Below are 15,087 nucleotides of genomic sequence, written 5' to 3' on the forward strand. Positions count from 1 at the left end.
GTGAAAGTCATGCCCTCACATGGTGGCAGACAAGAGAAGAGAGCTTGTGTAGGGAAACTTCCTTTTTAAAACCATCAGATCTTGTGAGACTTACTCACTATCACGAGAACAGCACAGGAAAGACCCGCCCCCATGATTCATTTATCTCCCATCGGGTCCCTCCCAGAAACATGGGAATTATGGGAGCGACAAGATGGGATTTGGGAGGGGACACAGAGCCAAACCGTATCAGCATCATCGGATCATTTGCACAGTGGGAGGTGGGGAGTGGGAGGCAGATAGGCACAGAGGGGGCTCTTTCCCTGCACGTTCATTTTTAAGTCTTGTAACTACACTGATGTGCAGTAGCAGACCTTTGTGACATTGACTCAGTGATGGTTCTGCCTCTGTCACTACTGTCCAGTGTGAGACCTAAGGAGGGCTTCCTGGCCTGCTTCAGAAGGGCCTCCAGAGCTCTGTTGCCCCTTGCAAGACCACTGCCAGTGCTTTCTGGGGCTACCCATATTGTCATCTAAACTGCTCGGAGACCCACCAGGCACAAAGCCAGGCAGCTTGAAAATTCGCTGGACGGGCACGGCTGCCTCTGACCCCAGCTGCCTTGATCTGCCCTTGACACGTACTCTTCATGCCAAAGACCCAGGGAACCCGAGGCAGGGAGAACACATTCAGAAAGAGAAATTCACCATTCCAGGGAGTAACCCTTTACCAATAGATTGTAGATAAGCACTTGCTTGGAGAAGAGAAAGGAGGGCAGAAGGAAGGAGGAAGGAGTTGGTCATATTTTAATATTCTAAGACTTGGCGTCTAACATGAGCCCTGCAAACCAAGGAGGCAGCAGGGTAGAGTGGGCCTCTGTGGTGTTACCACAAGTGCACCCAGCAGAGAAAATAGCAATACACTGCAAACATTCCCTGAGGGGTTCAAGAAGGTGACACCCTACTCTGACCCAGCCATGGAGAGATGCTCTTCTAAAACCATGTGTAAGAAAGAGCAAAGGCTCGGGTGGGGGTGGGGGTATGTGGGAAGAGAGGGCTGGATTGTTTAATGCACCGTTACTGAAGGAATTTCCACTCGGGTACGTATGTGCTGTAGACTTTCTGAACATCACATCTCACTCAATAAAAGTGCACGCCAATACCACGTGCTCTGTTTATGTCTCTCCCTATCCAGTGCACTGGATGGATGGATGAAGGCACTCTCCCAGGCTTCCAACTCTTGGTAAGTGTGCATTTTCTAATTACATTTCTCAGCCTGGGTTTCAGACAGGAGAGCTCAAAAAATGTATTCCAGTTTTACAAATAGCAACGGTTTTTTAAAGACAGCAACTCAGTGATTCAAGAATGACATCTTTTCTCTTATTCTTGTCTTCAAGAGTAAGAAGTAAACTCCCAGGAAACAGAATTGGTTTCCTCTCCCAGGAGTTGGGTTGTAGATGGAGCATGCAAGTTCTTCAAAATGATCCCGTGGCTTAGAAGCAAGAAGAGGGGAAGGTAGAATGAACTTGCAATCAAGGGGCCTTCTAGAGAGTGTGGAATCCTGAATTGTGCATAACAGAGTGTGCCTGGGAAACAGGAGAGGTGGATGTCTACCCAAAGCATCATTTTAACAGGCAAAGCTACTCCCTCTCCCTAAGGAGCTACAAAACCCATAGCAAGATCATGTGGCAAGTAGGGCCACCTGCTTCAAATAGGATTTTCTCTCCCGGCTTTGATCCTTTACCCCCAGTCATTTCCCTTCTCTGTGACACACAGAGTAGATAACACCACCTTAGCATTGAGTTTTAACCATTTATTCACATGTATTTGTTGAGTACTATATTCTGGGCATTATACTAGGCATTGGGGATTTAATGAAGAACAAGACAGACAAAGTTCTTGCCATTGTCATTTAAATCCCAGTAAGGGAGGTAGACATGAATCAGGTAAACAAATAAATGAAAGGGCCACAAATTGTTAATGCTTTGAATGGAATACATTGAGCATTAGAATGGGCTTTAATGGGAAGGTTTGTCTGAGGAGAAGAGTTATGCTAGATCTAAAGGCAGAGAAGGAGCCAGCCCCATGCAGAGCTGGGAGGAAAGTGGCAACAGTGACAGATGCCATAGGCAACATGAAGCTCTAATGCCCATGAGAGTGTGGCCTGACTGGGATCAGCCAGAAGGCTGTTGTGACTAAGTGTGACGAGTGAGGTTGGGCAGTGGCACGGACACAGAACATCCTACATGTAGTGGGAAGCCACTGAATGGATTTTAACCATGGATGGGCATATTCTGATTTATGTCTTAAGAAGGTGATTTTCTGCAAATATGGAAATGAACTGGAGGCGGGCAAAGGTAATAACAGGGAGGCCCTTCAGAGGGTATTGCAGCCAAAGTGAGAGATGGTGGCCAGAATTGGAATGATGGTGAGTGTTCTGCTTCTTTTTGTTTCACATATATTGATTTGGTTTTTTTAAGGCAGTTTGAGAGTTCTTTGAGAACAAAGAGCTTATTTTATTCTTCACAGGATAAAGGAGGAGCACTACTCCTCACCATCAGAACCTTCATATGATGCAACAAGAACATACTTCTTCTCTGCTTAGTCTTCAGTGCAGGGCAGCCTGACACAGGCTATTCTTCTGGCCTCCTACACCATCACTGCCCTTTTGGGGTACATGAGCATCATGTCCTTCCCTTTTCTCCCTCTTCCCAAACCATGACAGGCCTTTCCCAGAGCCCTTCTACCTAGAGTGTCCTTCTTTCTTTTTGGCAAAGCCTGGCTTTTCTTGCTATCTAAATTGTCTAATAAAATACCGACTCTCTGAAGGCTTTCCCTGACTCCCTGGGGTAGTGGCAACAAAGTGCACCTCTGTGCTCCCATGGTGCTTTGTTCATGTCTAGAGTTTTGCACCTGCTCACACCATGTTGTATACTCTGCTTGAGTGTCTAGCTCCTAACCAGATCCCTAGCTCCTAGTTACAAACTCATTGCCAAATCTCAGCCTTTTCTTTAAAGAGGAGTCAAGGTGAGGATAGATTTTGAATCATGTTATTTGAAATCATGTTATTACATGGTTAATATTAATGAATCTTATCATTATAAACTTCTATTGTACTTTATATTTCCATTACACTTTTAAATAGTTTTAAAAATTTAACTTCTATTAAACTCTTAAATTAAAACTTTTAACTTCTATTAAACTCTTAAATCTTAGCATAATAAACTTCTATTGTACTTTAACACCTAAGCTGTGGCCTCAAATTTAAACAGAAAACAGGCCTGGTAGAATATAAGTCCACTCTCCTAATGAATGGCTGAGTGTGTGAGCTGGAAGATTGATCAATAGAAATTATCTAAAGACAAGAGGGAAAAAAAGTTGAAAAAATGAACAAGCTTCAGGGACATGTGGGACAATATCCAAATGTTCCATATGCAGTTAATTACAGTCCCAGATGTAGATAACAAAGATAATGGGGCAGAAAATATATCTGAGAACATACTGGCTGAAAAACTTCCAAATTTGTTGAAAGACATAAATTATAGATCCAAAAGCACAGTGAATTCCAAACAGGATAATTTTGAATAAAATCCTATCTAGGCACATCATAATTAACTTCCTGAAAACCAAAGATAAAGAGAAAATCTTCCAAGTACCCAGAGAAAAATGACCCATCACTTATGGGGCCATGACTCAAATGACTATGGACTATCAGTGGTGGTGAGGGAGTGGTATATGGACTTACACTGTTTCAAGGTTTCTACATTTTACGTAAAGAAATGCAATATTAACTAAATATACTGTGAAAACAGAAGGATGTTTGTGTGATAATCAGATCAGCCATTTAAAAACGAATCCAATGTGATAGATTAAAAATCTAACAAATAAGTTAAAACAAAATTATAAAATGTATTCAAACAATTTAAAAAGGTAGGAAAGGGGGAACAGAGGAACTAAAAACAAAGTGGACAGCAAAAAAGAAATGCAGTCTATTAACAATTATATTAATGATTACATTAAATGGTAGTGGACAAAATATCCCAATTAAAGGGCAGAGATTACCAGAATAGACTGTTCTTTAAAAAGCAAGATCCAACTCTGTGCTGACTAGAGGAGATGAACTTTAAAAACAGAGTCAATTAATAAGGAAGACGTAATCATAAATGCATATGTGCCTAACAATAGATCCTCAAGATACATAAAGCAAATCTTGACAGAATAAAAGAAGAAATAGAACATTTTACAATTATTGTGGGGTATTTGAATACTCTCTCTGCAATTGGTAGAAAGCAGGACAAAAAATTCAGTAAAGTCATAGGGAATCTGAGCAGCCATATCAACATCCCAGCCTAATTGATGTCTATAGAACACTATACCCAGCAACTGGAGAATACACATTTTTTCCAGCTGTACATACTCACCAACAAGGACCATATCCCAGGCTATAAGACAAATCCTAAAATAAATTATAGGATTGAAATAATAGTAGGATAGATCCTCTGATCACAATGTAATTAAATTAGGAATCAATTAAAATAAGTTATCTAGGACAATTAAAACAAGTTATCTAGGACAAATCCAAATAAATATATTGCACTTCTAAATAATCCATAGGTGAAAGAAGAAATCATAGAGAAATGATAAAATATTTAAAACTTAATGATAGGGAAACTACAACATAAACTAAAACAGTGATTAGAGGGAGTTTTATGGCTTTGAATTCTTACATTAGAAAAGAAGAAAAGTTTAAATCCAGTGATTTAAAATTCCACCTCAAATCCAAAGTAAACCAAAGTAAGTAAAACAAAGAAAATAATAAAGAGCAGAAGTCAATGTAATAAGAAACAGATAAGCAATTAAAAAAATGAGTAAACCCTAAAGTTAGTTCTTTGTAAAGAATATAAAACCTGCTAAATTTTGTCAGACTTTGTAAGAAAAATGGAGAACAAAAATTACTAATATCAGGAATGAAAGAGGACTTATCACCACAGAAATCACAGACATTAAAATGTTAAAAAGAGAATATAAGAATAGTTTAAGGAACTTTATACTAATAATTTCTGCAAAATAGTTGAAATGGACAAATTTATGTAAATATAAATCATCAAAATTTACACAAGATGAAATAGAGAATCTGAATTATAGGCCCGGGTAATTCACTGATAAATTTTATCAAACATTTAAAGAAGAGATAATATCAAACTTTCACAAACTTTTAAAAACTAGAGGAGGACAGGGTACACCTCCCAATTTGGTTTATGGTACCAGCAAAACTCTAATGACAAAGACATTGCAAAAGGGAACTCTACAGGCCAACATCCCTCATGAACATAGATGCTAAAATTTATAACAAAATATCAGCAGATTATATCCAACAATATATTAAAAGGAATAAAACATCATGAGCAAGGGAGACTTATCCTGGGAATACAAGGTTGGTTTAATATTCAAAAAATTAATATAATATACCCCATTAAGAGAATAAAGTAGAAAAACCATACAATTATTTCAATAGATGCAGAAAAAGTATTTGACAACATTTAATATATGTTCACAATTAAAAACTCTCAGCAATCTAGCACAGAAAAGAACTTCTTCAACCTGATAAAGGGCATCTTTAATGATGAAATATGGAATGGTTTCCTAGCAAGTCTGGAAACAAGGCAAGGATGCCCACTCTTACAACTTCTATGCAACATTGTACTATCAGTCCCAGCCATTACACTAAGGCAAGAAAAAGAAATAAAGCTTTTAAAGATCAGAAAGACAGAAGTAAAATTGTGTCTATTTGCAGGCGATAATTTTTTTGTGCAAACAATTCTAAAGAATCTACAAAACTACAATTAGAACTAATGAATGAATTTAGCAAGATCACATGTTACACAGTGAATATATAAAATTTGATTTTATATTTTATTAGTTTGCAGCAAAAACTTAGAAAATGAAATTGAAAACCATTAATTTACAAAAATGACAAAAATACTTAGGAATAAATTTAACAAAAGATGTGCAAGACCTATACACTGAAAGTGACAAAATATTGCTGAAATAAGTTGAAGACATAAATGTATGGAGAAATATACTGTGTTCACAGATTACAAGACTCCATGTTGTCAAGATGTCAGTTCTCCCCAAATTTGTCTATAGATTCTATGTGAAATTTTAGTAGGCTCTCTTTGTAACAATTAATAAGTCCATTATAAAATGTATATGAAAGTACCAATGACCTAGGATTACCAATACATTTTTTATAAAGAAAGACAAAGTTGATAGTCTTCTTGACCAAAGAACAGATGTGTAGATCAGTAGAACGGAATAGGGGGTCCCAAAATAGATCCATAAATATACTGTTGATTGGCTTTCAACAAAGGTGCAGGGGAATTCAATGAAGAAAGAATGTCCGTTTCAATAAATGGTACTGAAACAATTACATGTTCATATACTCAAAAAAAAAAAAAAAAGAAAAAGATGAAAGGGAGGAAAAAGACAAAAAGAGAGAGGAGGAACCTCTCACTACCCTCCTTACCTTGTAGCATATTCAAAACTAAAAATAGATCACAGACCTAAATATAAACCTTAGACTCTACAATATCTAGCATGAAATATAGGATAAATTGTTTGTGACCTTGTGTTACGGTTTTAATGTATATTCCCTTCAAATCTCAGATTGAAATTTATTGACAATGTAATGGTATTGGTGGGCCTTTGAGAGGTGATTAGGCCACAAGGGCTCCACCCTCATAGATGGGTTTAATGCCTCTTGAAAAGGGCCTTTGGGGGTAGGTTCTCTCCCTTTGCTTTTCCACTCTTCTTCCATGTGAGCAACAATGTTCCTTTCTCTGGAGAATACAGTGTTCAAGGCACCATCTTGGAAGTGGAAACCAGGCCTTCACCAGACACCAAACCTGTTGTTGCCTTGATCTTGGACTTCCCAGTCTCTAGAACTATAAGAAGTAAATTTCTCTTCTTTATAAATTACCCAATCTCATGTATACTGTTATAGCAACCCAAATTGGACTAAGACACCTTGGGCCATATTTCTTAGATACAAAACCAAAAACACAATCTGCAAAAGAAAATAAGATAAATTGGACTATATCCAAGTTAAGCAGGAAGCAAAGTATCACTTTACTAATAGCTTAAAAATTGAGGCTCGCCCAGGTCACATAGCCAGCAAATGGCAGAGCCTATAAATGAACTCAGGGCAGTCTGACTCCAGAATCTACAATTTTATGCATAGTATTCTAATACACCTCTACTTGTAAGATACAGTGTAGGGAGCATAGACTTCAACAGCACAGCTGTGCCTCTGCGCTAATTGGCCAAGAACTGCCTGCCTACTCCCCACCCTAATCCTCTGCTTGGACCTGAGAAATGCCTGAGTGCTTGAGTGTTAGCAACACTGAATGAGCTTTCAGCAAACCCAGCGATGCTTTATCACCAAAGAAAAATGTTATGACAGAAGTTAGGACCAGGTTGTCTTCCCTGAAGATTTGCTAGCTCAATCTTGATAACTTGTTCTTGCTGAAAACAAGGGCTGTCCATGTGACTGGTGTCACTCCGGGGGCTATACTACAGTGAATGCAGTTAGGCAAGAGCTTACGCCTCAGTGAGAGCTTGTGCAGGGAGGGATGAGCAGGGTGTAGGACTGAAATCCACAGTGTGGGCCCTTTCCTACCATTCCTGCCTCTGCTTTTTTCCTTTCTACGGTGCCTACCTTGAGACTAGGCACATAGTGTGTTTCAATAAAGACTCATTGCAGGCCTTGAGTCCAGTATATGGAGCTGCCTGGAATCCATGCAGTGGCATTACTTCAGAGAGGGAGCTTATGGTGGGTGAGTTCATACACCCCTAAGACCAAACAGCTGCAGCACAGCACCATTTTGAAAGCCCAGACCCCATCAGACTGCATCCTGTCCTGGGGTCCAATAGCTGCTGTGTCTTCACGTCCCTAGAGCCCCACTGACATCGTCCTACATCCACCCAGAGGACTGCAGTGGCACGAAGCCAGCTGGACCCAGCAGTATGACAGGGGCACCAACACTCTAGCACACCTAGTGTCCTGCACTTTGCAGCTCACTGGGGAGGCTACCCCAGGACAAAGGGAACTGAATGTCATGCTCTCCAGCACCTGAGAGTCACCTGCCTGGGGGCACTGCCACTGACAGCAACCCCAACCCCCAGCAGCAGGGCTGCAGCACACTTATACATACCCTGAGGACAGGCTCTCCCCATCCGCTGCCACCATCCAAGCACTTTGCCTGGGGATGGGGGCATTTCCCTACCCTGCCCATTACAGCCTGCACCCATGTAGGCCTGGGGACAGGCCCATCCCAGTTGGCACCACCCCTCTCAGTGCCCAAGCATACTTCCTGGGGACCTGGGAATCATCTCACCCCATCCACCACTGCGGGGATCTGTGCACTCCTCCTAGGGCCTGAGGATGGGCCCACCCAGCCTGCCACCACTGCTGGCACCAACTCACACATGCTACCTGGGGCCTTAGAGACTGGCCCACCCAGCCCATTGCTGCCACTACTAACACCAGCACCTTCCACCTGGGAATGTCAGGATTGTTCCACCACCATTATTGCCATCACGTGCTGCCCAGGGGACGCAGGACTTTCCCATCTGCCTGGCTCACCACTGCCACTAATGGCAGCTGAATACGCTGTCTGAAAGCTCAAGAATCAGCTCACTTGGGCCCACTAACAGTGGTGTCCATGTATACTACCTGGGAACTCAAGGACAGGCACATTTGGTCCACTACTGTCACTACTCAGGTATGCCTGAGAGCTGGCCTACCTGGCACCTCAGTCTCCAGCAAAGCCTCACCATGGCCTCTGCTAACAACCACAGCCTAAGTCACTGAGAAAATCACAGACGTCACTGACACTGTTTACAGCCAAAGAAATCATACAGAGAATACACACCTGCATGCACCCAGAACCAAAGCTAATGTACTCTACCCAACCAACACCAGCGATACATCTATAGGAAAGAGTCTTCCCCATGAAAGCCAATTCAAAAAATTGGAAGAAATTATTATTACACCAGATGCACAGATATCAATGTAACAACACAGGAAACAGAAACAGCAAGGAAATATGACACTTCCAAAGGAACACAATAATTCTCCAGCAACAGATTCCAGTGAAAAAGAAATTTATAAAATGCCTAGAAAAGAATTCAAAATAATGATATTAGAGAAGCTCAGTGAGATACAAAAAAACACAGATAAATAGTACAAAGAAAGCAGAAAACAACTCAGGATATGAATAAGAAATTCATCAAAGAGATAGATATAAAAAAGAACCAAACAGAAATCCTAGAAGAATTCAATGAATGAAATAAAAAATACAATTAAGAGCTTCAAAAATAGACTAGATCAAGTAGAAGAAAGAATTTCTGATCTTGAAGACAGGTCTTTTGAAACAATCCAATCAGACCCCTTCCCTGCCAAATAAAAAAGTGGAGGGAGAATAAAAGAGAATGAAGAAAGAGTACTGATATATGAAGCAACACTATAAACTGACCAAATATTCATGTTTTGGGATTTTCTCAGGGAGAAGAGATGGACAAAGGCTCAGAAAACCTATTTAACAAAACAATACCTGAAAACTTTCTAAGTCTATCAAGAAATTTAGACATCCAGATATAGGAAGTTCATGGAATCCCACATAGAGACAACCCAAAAAGGTCTTCTCCAAAGCACATTATAGTCAATTGTCAAAAACTCAAAGACAAAGGAAGAATTCTAAAAGCAGCAAGAGCAGAGCATCTAGTTACATATAAGAGTGTATTGCTCAGTAAAAGCCTAGGAGAGAATGGGATGATATATTCAAAGTGCTGAAGGAAAAACATTAGTAGCTAAGAATACTATACTCAGCAAAGTTTTCCTTCAAAAATAAAGAAGAAATAACATATTTTCCAGACAAGCAAAACTGAGGGAAATCATAGACCAGCCCTACAAGAAATATTCAAGGGAGTCCATCACCTGGAAGCAGAAGAACAATATCTACCATCATGAAAGCACACAGAAGTATAAAACTCACTGGTAGAACAAACATACAAATGAGGAAGAGAAAGAATTCAAATGTTACCACCACACACAAAAAAACACCAAATCAAATTGATAAACAATGAGAGAAAGGAACAAAGGTTATACAAAACAGCCAGAAAACAACAAAATGACAGAAATAAGTCCTCAAATAGCAACAATAACCTTGAATGTAAAAGCATAAGATATTCTACCAAAAAGATACAAGCTGGCTGAATGGATTAAAATTGTAAAAGGCATGACCCAACTATACGCTATAAGAAACTCACTTCACCTGTAAAGACACATATAGTCTGAAAGTGAAAGGATGGAAAGTGGTATTTCATGCAAATAGAAACCAAAACCAGGCAGGCATAGCTATACCTACATCAGATAAAAAAGACTTTAAGTCAAAAATAGTAAAAAGAAATAAAGAAGGTCATCTATATAATGATAAAGAGATTAATTCAACAAGAGGATTTAATAATTCTAAATATATATGCTCCCAATACCAGAGCACCCAGATATAGAAAGCAAATCTTATCAGATCTAAAGGGGGAGATAGATTCTAATACAATAATAGTTGGGGACTTCAACACTCCACTCTCAGCATTAGACAGATGATCTTGACAGAAAATCAACCAAGAAATGTTGGATTTAAACTGTACTTTAAACCAAATGGACCTAACAGACATCTACATAACATTTATTCAACAGTTGCAGAATACACATGCTTCTCATCAGCACATGGAACAGTCTCCAGGATAGACCATATGTTGTGCCACAAAATAAGTCTCAAAAATTCTCCTAAACATCAAAAGTCATACCTAGTATTTTTTCAGACTACAGTAGAACAAAACTAGAAATCAATAACAAAGTGGAACTTTGGGACCAGTACAAATACATGGAAGTTAAACAACATGCTCCTGAACAACCAGTGGGTCAAGGAAGACATTATAAATAAAATTTAAAAATATTTAAATAAATGAAGATGGAAGCATAACATACCCAAACCTGTGAGATATAGCAAGCAGTGCTAAGAGGGAAGTTTATAGCAATAAATGCCTGCATTTAAAAAAGTAGAAAGATTTCAAATAAATAACCCAATGATGCATGTCAAAGAACTAGAAGAGCAAGAACAAACCAAACCCCAAATTTGCATGAAGAAAGAAAGAATAAAGATTAGAGCAGAACTAAACCAAATAGAGACTAAAAAAAAAGGACCAACAAAAGTTGTTTTTGAAAAGATGAACAAAGTTAATGAACTGTGAACTATACTAACCAAGAAAAAAGAGAGAAGACTCAAAAAAAGTAAAATAAATCAGAAATGAATAAGGTAATATTACAACTGATACTGCAGAAATACAAAAAAAAAACCCCTTAAAGACTATTATGAACAACTACAAGATAACAAACTGGAAAATCTAGATAAAATGGAAAAATTCCTGGACACATGCAACTTACCAAGATGGAATCTGGAAGTAACAGAAAACCTGAACAAACCATAAGGAGTAATGAAAAAGTCTCCCAGCAAAGAAAGGTCCAGGACTGGGTAGAATAAAGCAATGAAGCTTTATTCTACCAAACTTATAAAGAGGAACTAACACCAATTCTCCTCAAACTATTCCAAAAAATTAAAGAGGAATGAATTCTTCCTAACTCATTCTACAAAGCTAGCATTATCCTCATACCAAAACCAGACACAGGCACAACAACAAAAAAAGAACACTACAAGCCAATATCCTGATGAACATAGATGCACAGGTTCTCAACAAAACCTTGCAAACCAAATCCAACAGCACATCAAAAAGATAATACATAATGATTAAGTGGGATTTATCCCAGGGATGCTAGGCTCATTCAACATATACAAATCAATAAATGTGATACATCACATCCACAGAATTAAGGACAAAAACCACCATCTCAGTAGATGCGAAAAATCATTTCATAAAATTCAACATCCTTCATGATGAAAACTATCAACAAAGTAGGCATAGAAGGAACATACCTCAACATAATAAAGACCATGTGTGACATACACATAGCTAACATCATGCTGAATGGGGAAAAGCTGAAAGCCTTTCCTCTAAGAACTAGAACAAGACAATGATGCCTACTTTCACCACTCCTATTCGACATAAGCATACACCAAACATGCTCATGCCTTGATCTGGAACTTCCCAGCCTCCTGAACTGTGAGAAATAAATTTCTTCTGTTTATAAACTACCCAGTTTATGGTATTTTGTTATAGCAGCTAAAACAGACTAAAGACAACGCTCTTCAAACAAATCTGGGCACATGCATTTAAAGGTCATGCTGAGCTTTGCCTGGTGAAGGGAAAGAGTAGCCAAGTCTTCATTCTGTCTTCCTAATCAGTTTGGCTCTGGGCAAAACTTACCAACCCCTTAGGAAAAAATGTGTTGCCACTGTCTATTGGGAGTCCTTGAGCATCTCTCCCAGCCACACTTTGCTTCTCATGAGATAGATCAGAGTTTACTGCTTCCCCTTCACGTCTCTGGGAAGAATCCAGTAAATATGTTTTCCATCGTGTGTGTGTGTGTGTGTGTGTGTGTATTAGATGAACATCCTGGGGAAAGGCCTTGGCTGACCCATCTTTTAATCAGTATAATTAATATTTTATGCACCTACACTGTATACTAGCCCAATGCTGACAAAACATGCTCTTTGCTTTCAGCAAGCTTTCCATCTTCATAGGGAAAGGAGGCTCACTGGTAAGCAGCGAGAATGTTCAACTAAGTCCTGGATCATACTGTACATGGTCTGACTCTTGTATGAGCAGATACAAGCCACTGTGGCCTGGAGGAGCTTGTGGAAGCCTTCATGGAAAGGACTGGGAAGGGCTTGAGGGACAGGAACATATTGTGAAACAAGAAAGCATGAACTAAAGCCAGGGAGGAAAAATTGCTGTCTGGACAGATGCACACATGACCAAGCCCGCTGGTGGTCGGTAGCCAGTTCCTCTGGGTTTTGGGGGCCTCTCTAGCCACATGCTCCTCTTAGCGGGGCCAGGCCAAAATTTCCACAAACATTTCCATCCTGAATTCAGCCAGGTTGGGATATTTCATTCTACCAAAAAGAGGAGCCAGAAACTTTGACCTGAATGCATAAAACTAAGGTGGAAAAACAATGTTTGAAATTTTTCTTCAGAAAAAGAAAGCCCCACCAATAATCTGGAAATTCTTCATAGGGCAGCAATTTAAACCAGCAGCTTAAAACTCCTTGACAGGGGAAAAACTCTGTGAAGCACCTTCCCGAACTTTGATCATGATCCTCTTGTTCCTGGGAGAAAGAGAGCCCGAGACATGGCCTTGCTGCCTTGGGTCTTTAAGAATTTGGGTCTGCCTCCAGTGTCTGATGCTACAGCCAAACTCCAGCCCTTCTCTTGCAATGCACCCACAGTAACACTGATCCCAGTGCATTCCTGCCATTCTTCTGCCTCGCAGCAAGCTTCAGGTCAGAGCAGTTGCAAGATCAGATTTGTTTGTGGAATAAAATGCTTTAACAGTTCAGCAGAGGATGGACGGAAAGATGAAACCAAGATGGCTGAAGCACTTATACCTGATGGAATGCTGTTTGCAAGACCACAGGAGAATGGTTGGGCAGTAGGATAGAGGGAGGCCTAGGGCCCCTTAGGGTCAGCCCTCAACTCTAGGCAGCTCTCCAAAACCTATAGTTGGTAAGGTCCACTGGGAAGGGCAACTGAGCAATGAGGAAGTCCCTGAGTTTACAGTAACCGCAGTGTCAGAGGCACAGTATAGGCAAGCTGCCTACGGGGTGGCCAAGGATCCCAGACCCCTTCAGCTTGGAGCTCTGCTCCAGAGATCTTTGAGCACCTTGGCTGCCTGGGTGTTCAGATTACCAGAAGGAGAGACAATGGCAGGGACAACATTGCAGTACCCTTCCATAGATTTCCACGGCTTATGGGACATATTACAAGCCCATAATGACCAGAAAATCAAGGCCTTTAAATGTGGCCCTAATCCATCTGCCCAGCTTAGGTGCACCCTTGCACACTCCCTGTGTTTCAGCGAGGACAATGTTCTCAGTTCCTCCCTGTTCCTCCCTCTGGACATACCCTTTCCTCATTTCTCTCCTTTCTTAATCCCACTGTCTTTGAGGTCCATGAAGCATTCTGACTTGATGGGTCCACAGTAAGCTCTTCTTTCTTCAGGGCTGAATGACACTAACTGAAAATCACCCTAGAGTTTGCACCAGCAAAGCATGAGCCACTAAAAGCATTGTTTGGCAAGAATTTGTTCTGAGAAATTTTCTTTTAAAGGTACTGAAATAATCATAATGGGAAAGACATGAACTTTCTTGGACGTCTTTACTATAATTTTGTTGTTTATCACTTATTTTTAATAATGGGGAAGGGCGCCCCATAATGTTTTTCAGTGTTTCTAAATCCCCTGGATCTGAACCCCGACTGTCCCTCTCTGACCACTTTGCCAAGTGGCAGCTTGTCTCGCACATAAGGGCTGTTAATCACATGTGCCTTGCATATGGTTATGTAACTGTTTCTGGTCTCACTTCCCAATTAAATAAGAATGTCCTTCAAGGCCAGCGAGAAGTGTTCTGCCTAGTAAAGAGGTGTGCTGCATGGATGGCTGCTAGTACAGTGCCTGGCACAGAGTCAAACCTCAACACGTTAGGTATTTCTGTTATTATTATTTTACTTCTTTGTATCACTGCAGAGATTTTTATTTTCTTCAAAGATTGAATATGGCAACTGACAGGAGCCATCAGTTGGATACTTGTTACATTTTATTGCAACGATATAGTACTTACTAAATTAAATGGTGGACCAGAGAGCCAGCGTGGCGTGATGAAAAGCAGAGTCTCCGGAGATGTGATAGTTGGGTCCAAATGCTGGCACCACCACTTGAGGCAGATGACCTGGCCGCAGGGGTCTCTGTTTCCTTGTCTGTAATGCCTACTTCATAGTTTTGTTATGAGAATGAAGTGGATTAATACTTCCGTGGTGCTTCAGACTGTGCCTGGAACATAGTAAGCCTGACGTGCATGCCTTAAGTAGAGATATTACCAAA

At 40.1% G+C, this 15,087-nt stretch overlaps 1 long non-coding RNA gene across 1 annotated transcript in view; it reads right to left on the bottom strand.

Annotated features, from left to right (window-relative positions):
- Window positions 1-15,087, bottom strand: part of LOC112605010 — an 82,314-nt gene that overhangs the window by 18,141 nt on the left and 49,086 nt on the right. The gene's annotated exons all lie outside the window — the stretch shown is intronic.

Source organism: Theropithecus gelada, chromosome 13, assembly GCF_003255815.1.
Source record: "Theropithecus gelada isolate Dixy chromosome 13, Tgel_1.0, whole genome shotgun sequence".
Classification (NCBI taxonomy): Eukaryota; Metazoa; Chordata; class Mammalia; order Primates; family Cercopithecidae; genus Theropithecus; species Theropithecus gelada.